This window comes from Cheilinus undulatus, linkage group 11, assembly GCF_018320785.1.
Source record: "Cheilinus undulatus linkage group 11, ASM1832078v1, whole genome shotgun sequence".
NCBI lineage: Eukaryota > Metazoa > Chordata > Actinopteri > Labriformes > Labridae > Cheilinus > Cheilinus undulatus.
This window is the reverse complement of record NC_054875.1, coordinates 13556413-13569600: the sequence shown is the minus strand read 5'-3', so window position 1 is coordinate 13569600 and position 13188 is coordinate 13556413. Positions and strand designations below refer to the sequence as shown.

Here is a 13188-nt window from a genome sequence, read left to right as displayed (position 1 = left end):
TGATTTAAATTTAGAACAACAAAAGGGAAAAATACTGCAACTAATTTGGAGTAAAAGTTCAAAAAGAGGGTAGGAATCAGACATTAAAACATGGACGCTGTCTCAGTAATGTCACCCAGTCCTGGCCAGAGAAGATCACTGGTGTGAGAAACGTGTCAAGGATGTCAAGCTGGAAAAACTATCTTTGAACAGAGGTGGTGGATGAAGACACTTCTTATCTGCTACATATAAGGCAGCCTTGGATTCTTTTCAACAGCAATGAAAACAATGCTTTTACGCTGGATCACAGGACCTAACATCATGCAGCCATCATCCATCTCTTCTCTTTGTCAGTGTGATTGTGTTATGGTTTACAGGATGGGCTATGTAAACACCTCAAATCAACTAGTCAGTCAACCAGTTGTCAAGGCCGGCTGGTCCTGACGTTAATCTAACTTTACATTTACTTTAGTTGCCATGTCTGTGTTTGTTGTGCTTCCTCTGGCGGTCAGCTTTCTTCCTGATTGGCTTTCGCTCCATGCTACACAATCAACCTGCTCATACCTGCTTGGCTGTCCTTGGTGTTCCCCCCATACAACAAGATTTTCTGATCATAAATACTGAAAATGTGTAATATTTACAAAGTCATGTCAGAGCAGCTCTGATTGTCAAGCAGGTTAGAGGGGGAAAACCACTTCACCAAGGTTATTATAGTTGAATAAAACTAACTATATAAAGAAAAACTAATGTGTTTAATCATTGCAGTTAACTGAAACTAAATAAACACTTAAGCTTTGAGAAAAACAAAAGTAAAATGGAGAGTAAAATGGCCTGAAAAACTTCACACAATGGTTCATTTTAGGTCTTGAGTTGTATTCAAGTATCAAATTTCAATGTTAAAATTAAAAGTGAAAAGTAGCCTGTTTAAATGTAGTTTTTAAAACTGTGTGATGTTTACTATTTCTGATGCTTTCAGGCCTCGTTCCTGACAGATATCCCTCATCGCTGAAAAAAACTAAACGTAACACCAAAACTAATAAAAACTAAACTTGAATTAAGCATTTTTGCTAAATAAAAACTAACTTTAACTCAAAATCAAGCATTAAAAAAGTAAAAACTAAACTAAATTTTAAAAAATCAAAAGTTAAAACTGAGTAAAATAAAAACTAATGATGAATCCCAAACTATTACTACCTTGCTCTTCACACACCACAGAAAATTCCAGCAAGATAATCTTTAATCTGATAATCTGGCCTTTGCTGACTTTGGTCAGTGAAGAGGGATCTGACCCAAATTTGCACCATTATCTTGTAGTGTGTGCCCCACTTTTTGAGCTCTCTTATGGCTGAGATGCTTTATGAATTCCTCATCTTATCTTTAAATGAAGAAAATGTCCTAATTCTAATAATTTCCTCAGGATTGTATAACTACGGTAGCTCTTACTTGTGAAGCTTTGTGAATACAGCACCACATTTATTGGAAAGACTAAAGAAACTGTACAGAAACAAGAAGTAATTAGCACTCATGAACTTAACTATTAAGATGGCAGAAATGACATAAAAAGCATTAAAATGTCAGTGGTGCTTTCTGCAAAAACTCCTAAATGAGACAAGAAACCACGGAAAGAACCTGTCTGTGTTTTCAGTGGTAAGACAATGATTTGACAGCTATTTTTAATTGTAGTCTTTAGATTAAGTTTCTTTAAGTTTTAGAGTCATTTTAGTCACCCTTTATAGTTTTAATCTAGTTTTGGTCCATAAAAACTCATAACATTTTATTCTTAACCTTTAGTCCAAGCATTTATTCTCTTGCCTGAACCATGGTGGTGTATTCTATGCACCCTGCCAAACCTAGGGTCCCTGCTTTCTACAGCTGAGAGGCAGAAGCTACAGACAGCTACATCGTATTTTAAAGGGATATTTCAGAATTTTAAAGTTGGGTGATATGAGGTACTTCACGATAGTAGTGGCATTAGCCTCCAGTGATTTCTGTAAAAGTTGAACATTTCTGTGAGAGTTGTTATTATGAGCTCAGAGAGATCCGCGACATAATGGCTATTGATGGGAACGTTCTATCCGTGTAGTTTAACAAGTTTTACGTAGAAATGGGCCAATATGTTGGCTCGCTTTTACACTGTGTTGAAAATGTACAAAGCACTTCAATTCCCCCCAAAAAACCCCTCTGTGTCAGGCACTAATTTACAATGCAGCTTTCAGGATTCTGCACACTGATCCTCTGATCATGGGTTCTCATTTTCCTCACCTACACCCACAGGTAACTCAGGATCTCTCCTGCTCAAAACTTTTAAATGAAGTTTCTCTGCTCTCTCTCTACCGGTCAGCTGACTCTCCAACTGTATAAGTTCTTCTTTGGTTTGGTTTGGTCTTCCAGTTCGTACAAATATCCATCCCAAATATCCAGAGTGAACAGCACATCATCATCACTCAAGTCAAAAACGCTCATTTAAAAATCCCAAAATATCCCTCTAACAGATTTACCAACACTGAAGAAATATCATGGATTTTGATTGTCCGACCAAAACAAAATGACATTTTAGTTCAGTTTTAGTCATCCTGATGGAAACTCAACTTACTTTTAGTCAGTTTAGTCATCAGAGATGTATTTTTGTCTAGTCTTCCTCACGTAATAAAAGGCTCTGTGAACCTTTTAGTCGAAGGTTTAGTCAACAAAATTAACACTGCAGTAAGAGTGCTCCAATCCAAGGAATAAGCTTAACACACCTGGTCTCAATCAGAGTTGGTCAGTCTCTCTCGTGCATACACACCTGGCTGTGCAGAGAAATGATTTCCTCAGTTGTTTGGCTGTAATCATGTTTATTTCTACTGTCAAAAATAACATTTTTACTTGGCTGATCATGGACTTCCTTGGTTTTTGCAGTCAGTCTAAATTGGATGCTAAACAGGCTGTGGCTTAGGAGGAATGTGTTATAAATGGACTGAATGTTTGTTTCTTTATATGATGCTTCATCATTTTATCATTTATCAAGTTTATGTGATTCCTGTTCCACTCCTTCATCATCATTCCTCCACACTTTAGACTGTAAGGACTACCTTTAAGAATATGGAACAAGCGCTCTATGGGTGGTCTTAATAGGAAGTACAGCATAACCATCATGGCAGTGTTGGCACCAGCCAGAGATAAATAAGAAGATGAATCCTTAATATGATGAACTTTAAATTGCTACTTAGATGCACTCCACCCTCAGGTCATCCTCCTTTCTCCAAAAGGTTTTCATTCATTCATTCATTGCCCTTTCTTCCTCCATTTTCCTGTCTTCAATTACCCGCTGATGGAGGGGATTTCTGGCCCGCCAGACACAGACGACTCTCAGTACCCTTCAGAAATCTGTGTGTGAGCAGGAATAAATGTTTGTGTACGAGCAGCTGTTTGGGAGCACAAATTTAAAAGTGAATTTCCAATTATGGCGAAGCTGAAAGTGCTTCATAACCACTTGTGTAATCTACTGCAGCAGTAATGATCACAGGCTGAGTGTTTGATGATCGTCTGGAGTGTGAGTGTGTTTTGTTTCTCTGCATGTCTGGCAGAGAGGAGCGAGCAGCTGCATATTTTGCATGCCTCACTTTGGGAAAGTGATTTTAAGTGAAGGTTGACGTGGTCTGTACTTATAGGTTTTGTTGATAGTGTGTTGTGCAAAGGGGGTTAAACTAGGCACTCATTTCTTCTCACCGCTGTGATAAATCTCTGATGTGTTGTTTTGACACATTTTAAAACTGAAGACCCAAAAGAATGAGACAAAGTCTGTCCCCGTCTTTTAAATATCCACACTGATACCCATTGCAGACTGTGCCATACAAATGCCCTGATTAGAGGTTTAAACTGAAATAAGAGCTTTAAACCACTTTAAAAATTAAGAATGACACTGTCTTTGTGCATCATACTTGAAGGTCATAGATCCTTAGTGGACTGCCTCATTATTTATTGAGCACACATGTCTATTTTCGCTCATTTATCTGGTCTAATTCATCTTTTTACCTAATTTGACCAAGGCAAGATCCATGAAGAATCTCTCTTTACACTCAGTCACTGTTTGAAAGAAAAAATGTGAATAACCAACAGTTCTAAATAGAGAAGCCAGCACTGAAGTGCTTTAAATCTACATTTTCTAGATAGCTTCTAACAAAAAGATGCTGGATAGTATAAGAGCCTGTGCCCACTAAGGATGGAGACGTACTTGCTATAAACTACATCATGGTTGCACACAAACAAGTCCACAATTATTTACATCACAATGCTGGGTTATTGTCCCTGCAAAGAAACAAACAATCCTGTGTAAGCAGCTGCTAAGTAAATTCTGTTTCATGTGTCAATTTTTAAACATGTATACACAATTTATAGATATAAGATAGGTGTTACAGTGCAAATTGGTGACTTTCAGTCAAATGAATCCATGGCTAAGTTTGTTTTAGTTAAGTTTTTCATTAAAAACATATCTAACAAATATTTTTTGATGTAATGATAAATAATGGTAAATGGTCTTGAGAGCGACTATCTGATTATTGGCCTGCTCAAAAAGCTTACATGTATTTACACTCATTTGCTCCACATTTATCCATCCATGCATCCATTTTCTACACTGTTTAACCCGTTTGGGGTCGCGGGAGACTGGAGCTTATCCAGCTGTCATTGGGCGAGAGGCAGGTTACACCTTAGACTGGTCGGCAGGACTGATATGTAGAGACAGTCAACCAGATATGCTCTCATTCACACCAACAGCAAATTTAAGCTCACCAATTGACCTGAGAGAAATCCAGAGTGCCCGGGGAGAACCCACGCATGCACAGGGAAAACAAAACAGAAAGGCCCTGGCCATGAAGCAACCAGGAACCTTTTAGAGCTATCTCATGTGCTGCTGTGCAGCCCAGAGTGACGAAGTTGGAGAAGTTAGTCTGCAGTTGAGTACGTCTGTCATGTGTCATGTTAAGTCGTGTCAATAAAGTTGCCTAAAGACAGTCATAGCCTCCTAATAATTCTACATAACAATACAACTCACATAGATCCTCCTTCTAATGAGGAGGACTTATAGTAGAGCTCTACTTTCTGCTTTTAATATAAAAAAGGTGACAACACAGCACCTCACAGAGAAAAATGTCAAGAACAAGGCCATGGTAGGTAACATTTCCTCCAGCATAAACTCTGCCATACAACTATTTATCTCAGCTTTTGTGGCTACCAATGTTGAAAAAAGAGCTCTGGCTGCCTGGTAGATTTGACACCTGACACATCAGTTGTCTTCAGCGTTGCATCATTGCCATTTAAAGGGGTGTTTGTTTTTTCTTATTTCTCTGTACTCCTGTTGTACACACACTGTTGCATTTTCTTGCCATAAAAAAACAAAGATTTTGTGAAATTAGCTATGCAGAAGGAGAGTTGGTCGCTTGTAGATTTTTGGAGCTAAAAAACCCCCAAGGTCAGTCCTGAATTGGTCCTGGTTTTGTATAAAAAAAAAGGGAACTTGCAAAAAAAAAAAAAAAAAAAAAACAGCATAATTAGCTGTCTTATAATATTTGATGCCTTAGGAAAATCTTTATAAAGTTTTTTTCCTCAATCATAGTTCAAGTGTTTAACCTTGTATCATGTTTGTTATATACATTTTGGTCTCATTGAAAATACATTATTGTATGCTTAAGGTGTGTGTGGTTCCTTTTGATTGATAAATTGACCATCAGATCAAGTAAAGGGTAGCAAAAGGAGTATAAACTCTTTTCCAAATAAGGTTACTCCTGGCCAAAACAATAAACAGAGTGACTCCTGCGAGCTAGCTCAGACAACTCAAGCACACTGGTTTCACACCTGATATACATCATAATCAAATCACAAACACACATCCTCCTAATTCAGCGTCTATGTAAATTGCGATTTCTGGTCTCTTTCTCTGCAATTGCAATTGCAATCTCCTCCCTGAATCAGTACTGCACTCTTACATTTCACCTTCCTCCACCCCAGCATCCACCTGCAGGCTCTGACTGGGGGTTTAAGATGTTACCTATCATTTCTCAAATTCTGCATTTGACATAAATATTTAAGGAGTTATGATGACAATCATGTAATGCTGATATAAAAAAAAGCTTGAACAATTTCAAACATGAGTTTACTGATTGGAATTAGTGTCTGCTGTCCACATGTCATTCAGTCTGAAGCTAACTGACCTGTTTCTGCTTCCATTTTAGGTCTGGATCTGGTTTTCTACAGTGTGAAAACCCTAAGGATGAAGAAGAAGAGTGTACCTGTGTTTAAAGCATAGCTAGGTATGGATTTTTTTCTTTCCATCTCTTTTTTGTATAATCTACATTAAATTTGATCCCTCCATGTTTCACAATCAAAGTTATCTAAGACGGGGGTGTCCAGACTTTGTCCACTGAGGGCAGCATACAGATATATACAAGGATGTTGGGGCCACTTTAATAACCCAAGGCGAGGAATATGACATTGATTAAGTCAGTAACAGAATAAAGGAGGAGCTGGGGTGGAGGAGGGTTGCAAGAGCAGCTTGCAGAAAGAATAGCAGAGCCTGCCCAGGCCAGAGCAGTTTGAATAAGGCAGCATGAGAGCAATTAGCCAATAGCATGCTTAGGGCAAATCAGCTGGTCGTCAGCTGATTAGGGCTTGCATTTGATCAGTTGATCAGGACAGAGCTTGACTCTGTGGCCTGCCTAAACTAACACTAAAAGCTTGATTTCATGGCTAATAAGGCAAGTACACAATAATTTCCAAGTTTTTGGGGATGCCAAGCAGATTTCATAGGGCCCTGTTTGGCCCTCGCTGCCACAGGCTTAACCCCTGGAATATTACTGGTACTGCTACATGCTGCTGAAACTCCTCAGAAAGTTAGAAAACAATTGTTATTATTTTGACTGCCAATATTTTTACCATGTACAGTGTTGTCTCAGTTTAGTCACAAAAAAATAGATCTATAGATTCTTCTGGTTGAGATGTTTGTTTACAGAATTGGCATGGTAGCACCATCATGTACTGAAACTGAAGTACATTACAGTCAAGCACAAGCTTAATGTTCAAATGTTGGCCATATTACGTGTTATTTCTAGAATTTGCTGCAGGCCAATAAAAATTGGACTGTGGGCAACATTTGGCCCATGGGCCATATTTTGGACACCCATGTCTTAAGAGGTCTCACAAAGAGTGGTGTTGACTGTAGTTATTGTTAAATTAGTAACAAAGCCTCATCATTAATCCATCATGAACAGATGCAACATTTATCAAAGTTGTGACAAGAAAAAACCCTTTAACTTTGAAGAAACCTGGAGCAGAACCATCAGACTTCATTTAACTGCTCGTTCTCTGAATCAGCAGCAGGATTAGTTCTTAAAGCCTCTCAGATAAGTCACATTCACTAAATCCACACTTTTCTACAATGATTAAGATGATTTCATTTCAGATTTAGTTTAAATGCATCTCCAGAACACAGCCTACTGTATTTCTGCAGCTGGCAGTGTTAGACAGTATTTATATTACATATTGTGACTTGTACGATCACCTGTGTGTGTCAGAGCCACTTATGTTCTCATGAAATCTGCTCGATGCTGAGCTTCTCCCAGATTTCCCCTGCGGGTGTATATGCACACTCTCACACTAATAACTACACAATGCGGTGTCTCAGCAGCCCCAGGGGAGGTGTGTGCATATTATTAATCCATGATGGTGCTGAGAGCAGCCTGTCTGCTTGGATCAGTGCCCATCAGGATCAGGAATCGTTTGGTTAGGTCTCCTTGCTGCTATCATGTCTCCAGCCTGCACAGCAGCATTGCAGCGAGTGTTGAGTAAAAAATGTCTTTCAAAATCCAAACATTTTGATGACACTTGTGTATTTTGACATTCTGTTGTGAATGTAGAAAAAAAACATCTGTCATTCACTATTAAACACTCCTGATCTTTTAATCCACTGTATCCACTCCTTTCAGTGCAGAATTACGCTTTACGCTACGATTTGTGAAACATAAAGTCAGAACATGAAACTGGAGCATTTTTCTTATTTTACTCTGTTTTCAAAGCTCAGGGCTGAAAAGAGATCTCTCTGACTCGGTCCTCTATTTTTTTTTTTTATTTAACCTTTATTTGACCAGGAGAACAACCTCACTGAGATTAAAAATCTCTTTTTCAAGAGTGTCCTGGCCAAGACAGCAGCAGCACAGTCAAAGTTACAGACAAAAAAAAAAAAAAACAAGTAAAAATACAAGTAAAATGTCAAACAACAGCACACTGAAAGAGAAAGCAGCAAGTAACTGTTTAAACCAGCTACGATCAAACATATCATTCAAAACATTTGCAGACAGATCTGACTGCCTCCAAGTCAACCAACCTCCTCTTAAAAGCTTCCAATGAGACCAGTTCACTAAGTTTTAGGTCTTTCTGTAAGTTATTCCAGGCAAAGGGAGCAGCAAAGCTTTAACCTCTTAACCATTTGCTGAATGTGAGGAGTAAAGGACAGGGAATCATCAATCAAAATGCCGAGGTATTTATAACATGAAACAAACTCGATCTGTGAACCCTGAGAAGTGGAGATTGATGGCAGGCTCAATGGCGTAGATTTATCATTCAATAGGAGCATGACTTTTGTTTTATCTGCATTTAAAACAAGCTTCAGGTCATAGAAATTTTGTTGAACAGCATTAAAAGCAAGTTGTAGCTGGGAAAGAGCTTCATTTGGAGTAGGGGCTGAGCAGCAGATTACGGTGTCATCCGCATAAAAGTGAAAATTGGCATTAGACACATAATGATTAATGTCATTTATGTAAATAATGTAAAGAAGTGGCCCCAGGACTGACCCTTGAGGCACTCCTTTGGAGACAGTAAGTGAGCCCGAAGTACAGCCAGATACCTGTACACACTGAGTTCTATCAGAAAGATGCAGACTCTATTCAAAAGGCTTACACCTACCATTCAGAACAAGTTAAATGGACCTGAGCTTGTGTGTTTTTTTTTTCTAGTCTTCTAGAAAAGCGTTACTCAAAGCAGACTACTCAAAGCACTTTTACATCCCATGACACACCTACCCATCCACACCCTTTCTCTTCACATTCACGCACTGATGACATTTACACACCACTGACAAAGCAATGGGAGCCAAGGACACATTGAACATGTGACGTCAGGAGCTTGGGATCGAACCCAAAACCAACTGGCTCTATCTACTGAGAAGCAGTCGCCCCTAGTTGCTCATTGTTTAAAAAAAATAAAGACAGTAATCTAATCTAAAGACAAGGCAAAATAGGCCTTATGGTCCATGGGTCTACAAGAGAGCTGGCCATTATTTCAGTCACCAATGTAAATTTTCCAGCAGACAATCACAAGCCCCTTAAATTTCTGGACAAACTGGCCCTGAAATCTTCCTGGCTGTTGTTGATGCACCACACAGTAGGAGATTTTAACTTTTGAATGGGAGACGGGTCTCAGGAGGCAAGACATGCTGTAGGGAACATGGTGTGTTTTTGGCCGGTGAAGCAATGATGCTGAAGTCACAGTTTTTGCCTTTGTATAAATGGTCAATTGAATGCCTCTGTGAGGTGAATAATTTCTGAATTGTGAGAATACAGTGGTTGGTAAACCCTGACACCAGTGTTGGTATATGCAACAAGAAGAGGTATTATTCAAAGTTAAATAATTTTTGAACCATAAATTGTAGCCACTTAACTTAATCTGTAACAGTAAATCCAATTTTAAATGTCGTTTCTCAACGTTTGTATTCATTTTTGATTGTTTCTGCTGCGAGCTTTTCATGCTAACCGCCATATCACATCAATGGTTTGTGACAGGCTGTGAAAAATCAATGGCAGGTTGTTCCATCGCCGTGCCATTCTGTGTTAAAGTGCACTTCTAACTGGGCAGATAATGCAGGAGACGTCCTGAGAGAAAGAGACACAGAGAGCCTGTGAGAGGAACTGCTTTGAATGATGACTCAAAAACAGCTAAAACAAAAAATCATGCATATGTGTATATATTTTGAAGTCTTTTTGTCACAGAATGATTATTTTTTTATTTTTCGGTCCCCAAGAGATGGGAGAATAAGTTTGAGCAGAGAAGTCTACTCCTGACTTTTTACTGTGTGTCACACATAAAAATCTATGACTTTTGATTTCTGTTTAGTCTTTATAGCCCCATAACTTAACAAAAAAAAAAAAAAAAAATCAAGTGACATTACTGCAGCATGGATATTCTGAAAGCCCAGGTTGTCCTGGAAAAAAAGATGTTTAGAGCTTGACTGTGCACCACAGGGTTGATGTCTTACAAGCTCTTTAAGACAATAGGTCCAGGCGAGACAAAATGGTTCAACAATAACTTGAAGGGAACATCTTCCATGAAAATAAAATGCAGAGGCTTCAATTCTGATGAATTTGGCAGAAATAGTGTGTGTTTATCACTGGACATTTAACTGGACTCTAGCAGAGAGCAGAAAGTAAAGGCTGCTGCTTTGAGAGAGACACAGCCACAGCCAGTTTATTTTAATAACCCAAGACTAAAGACAAGCAAGATATCAGTGAAAACACCTTCAGAAGGTAAGGATACTTATTACACTATGCTGGATTTAAGAGGCATTGAGACAAGTCACTCCAGCAAATAGCCTCCCCGAAATATTCACCCTTTCACTACAGTGTCAGAGTGCAGCTTCTGGTCTGTTTCAGAGCTGGAGAGGCTCACTCTCTTACGTTACTTTTAATAACTTGTTCCCCACCGTGGCCAGGAGGTTTGGCAAATTCACCCAAAACTGAATACAAATTCAGCATTTGGCTGAAAGCTAACATCCAATGAAGGGACAGTTAGCCAGCTAAATAACAGACTGTATTAAAATAAGGGGCTCAAAGCTTTCATATTGATGTACTTTTTCCTACATAGTGCTGTAAGGGACAAATTTATGCTTGCAGAAACTTAAAGTGTTCATGAGATATCTTGTTCAAAAGTAAGAGGTCAACACAAGTCCCAATGACCTTGTCCTTTGGCCAACAGCTTTCAAAATCAAATCAGTTCATCCCTGAGTCAGAGTGGACATTTATGCCAAGTTTGAAGAAAATTCCTCAGAGCATTCTTGAGTTATCACATTCACAAGAGTGGTCTGGAGGAACAACCCAGAAACATAATGCCTCTGGCCCCCAGCTATCACCAACATGGAAGCATGGAAATATTAACAGAATAAGTTCAAATGATTGGTGAAAAAAGAGTGGAACTGTGCTTGTTAAGTGACATGCTGGCACTGATGCATGTGTGGGCCTTTGAAAACTAAATTTGAGTGCTCTGTGTGCGGGCTGATGTTGAAAGCTCCTGTCTTTTAGTAGGTGATTTCCCTGTTTTTTGTCTTTCATCCGTCCTTACTGTGATCTGTGCAGGGTTTCCTCAGAAAAAGCAACAGAGTACCAAAAGCACAGGTTTGATTAAAGTGAAGCTCAGAATTACAGGGTCCAGTCTGTCTGGAAAACCAGCCCCTGCCTGCCTTTTCTAACTCTCTGATCCCCATCTTTATTAGATATGGAAGTTTAAAATTCTTATTTAAAATTGTCATGAGTGAATAACTGTATTAATACACGTATTCCTTTTTGACTGACTTGATCAATGTTCTTTGAAGTCCCCGTTATCGTGTGATCAGCCAGCTAGATGTAATAGTGGTGGGAACTAGTGCAGCAGTGTGCATTCCACTGAGAAACGCCGCTTGTTGCCTGTTGCAGAGAGACAAAGCTGTGGTCATGCAAGGTGCTGTAATCCACTCCGTGACCTTCAGAACCTGCTCCGAGGTGTATGTGTGTGTGTGACAATGTGTCACTAAAGTAATGCTTACACTTAAAGGTGGTCTGATCCGCCCGCTGACCCTCCAAGCCAGATGGTGTGTGACTACATGCCTGTGAGAGTGTGTGAGAGTGTGCGTCCCACCTCTGAGCCTCCTGGCACCACAGCCAATACCCCCACCCACACATACTGCCCTCCTGACACGACAGACCACCCCTCCCACCCTTCATCCTCCGTCCTTTCAGTTGGGTGTGATCACATCAAAGTGAAACAGGGAGGATTACAGGTTTCTGTGCCCCGAGGGTTCCCAGGCAAGACCTCTACCTCTCCAACTGTAACACTCCCTCACTCTTTTTGGTCCCTGTCACTCTACTGGGGCCCCCATAATCCTGCAGTGTCAGGAGGTCAGGGGACCGGGTCATGGACGACCAGTCAGGACACATATCATGCAGATGGATATAGATAGCTGAGCCTGAATGCTGAGACTTTAGGCAAGATTAGAGGAGTCTTGTTTTCCCTCTTTTTCCAATCTTTATAGACTTCACTTCTTTTCTGTTCCTTTGCCCAGTATCTTTATTTCCCACTTTGTTTTCTTGGTAAGATTTCTGGCCTTGCACACAAAGCATCACTTCATTATTTTAAGTAACTCTGAAAGTGAGCCATAACCCGCTGGAACTGTTTCTGCCTTGTGAGTTCAGACAACAACAGAGATTAAAGCAACATAGATAAAGATAACAGCATAAAAACAGAAGGTTTCTCTGCATTTCTGAGGTTAATTTGTTGTTCAGTTGGAGCCTTTTTGGCAGTCTCTGCAGGGTGTTTTATTTTGAAATTGACCTGTTGCTTCTTGTGTTTTGTCTAACTTACTGTCTGTGTTGATCTTCTTTGTCCAGCTTGATTGAAGCACAAGTGGTTTGGTGCAAATTTTAAGTAGAGTTGTATCTCTGAAGACAGGCCTGAGACAGTAATGTGTGCAGTGGAGAGGACTATTAAATAAAGGGAAAAAAGATGTTTTCGCTTTTCTCCCAACATACTACTGGAATTTTTTTTATCCATTCAAGCTCCACTATACAACCGTTCCCGCCTGTCAAGCTCAGGTTACTAATGGAGCTGCACATGCCTGTTATTTTATTTTGTCTGGTGGTGTTTAGTTGCACTGTAAGCTGGTATGGCTGCCACCAGTGTAGTGATTAGCTCGGATTTAGAAACAGTATAGTGGCAGTTTTATCAAGCTGGGCCACATTTCAAGACTAAAACAAAAGCAAAGAGCCACAATGAAAGTTTCCAGGGAACAGAAGCTTTTTCATTCCTCCTGGTTGGCTTCAGCTTGAGTTTTATCCACCAACAAGCTCCACAATTCATAAACTATTACAGCACCTGTCTGCTGAGCTCAGGTCACAACTGAAGCTGTGCATGCCTGATACCTCATTTTGGCCCGTA

The 13188-nt window shown here is 39.6% G+C and overlaps 1 protein-coding gene across 1 annotated transcript in view; it reads left to right on the top strand.

Annotated features, from left to right (window-relative positions):
- The window catches only part of sema3b (sema domain, immunoglobulin domain (Ig), short basic domain, secreted, (semaphorin) 3B), a 166029-nt gene that overhangs the window by 66392 nt on the left and 86449 nt on the right, over nucleotides 1-13188 (top strand). The window contains exon 2 of the mRNA XM_041798958.1: nucleotides 6189-6266. The gene's annotated coding sequence lies outside the window, so the exon portion shown is untranslated. The remainder of the gene's footprint in view (nucleotides 1-6188; nucleotides 6267-13188) is intronic.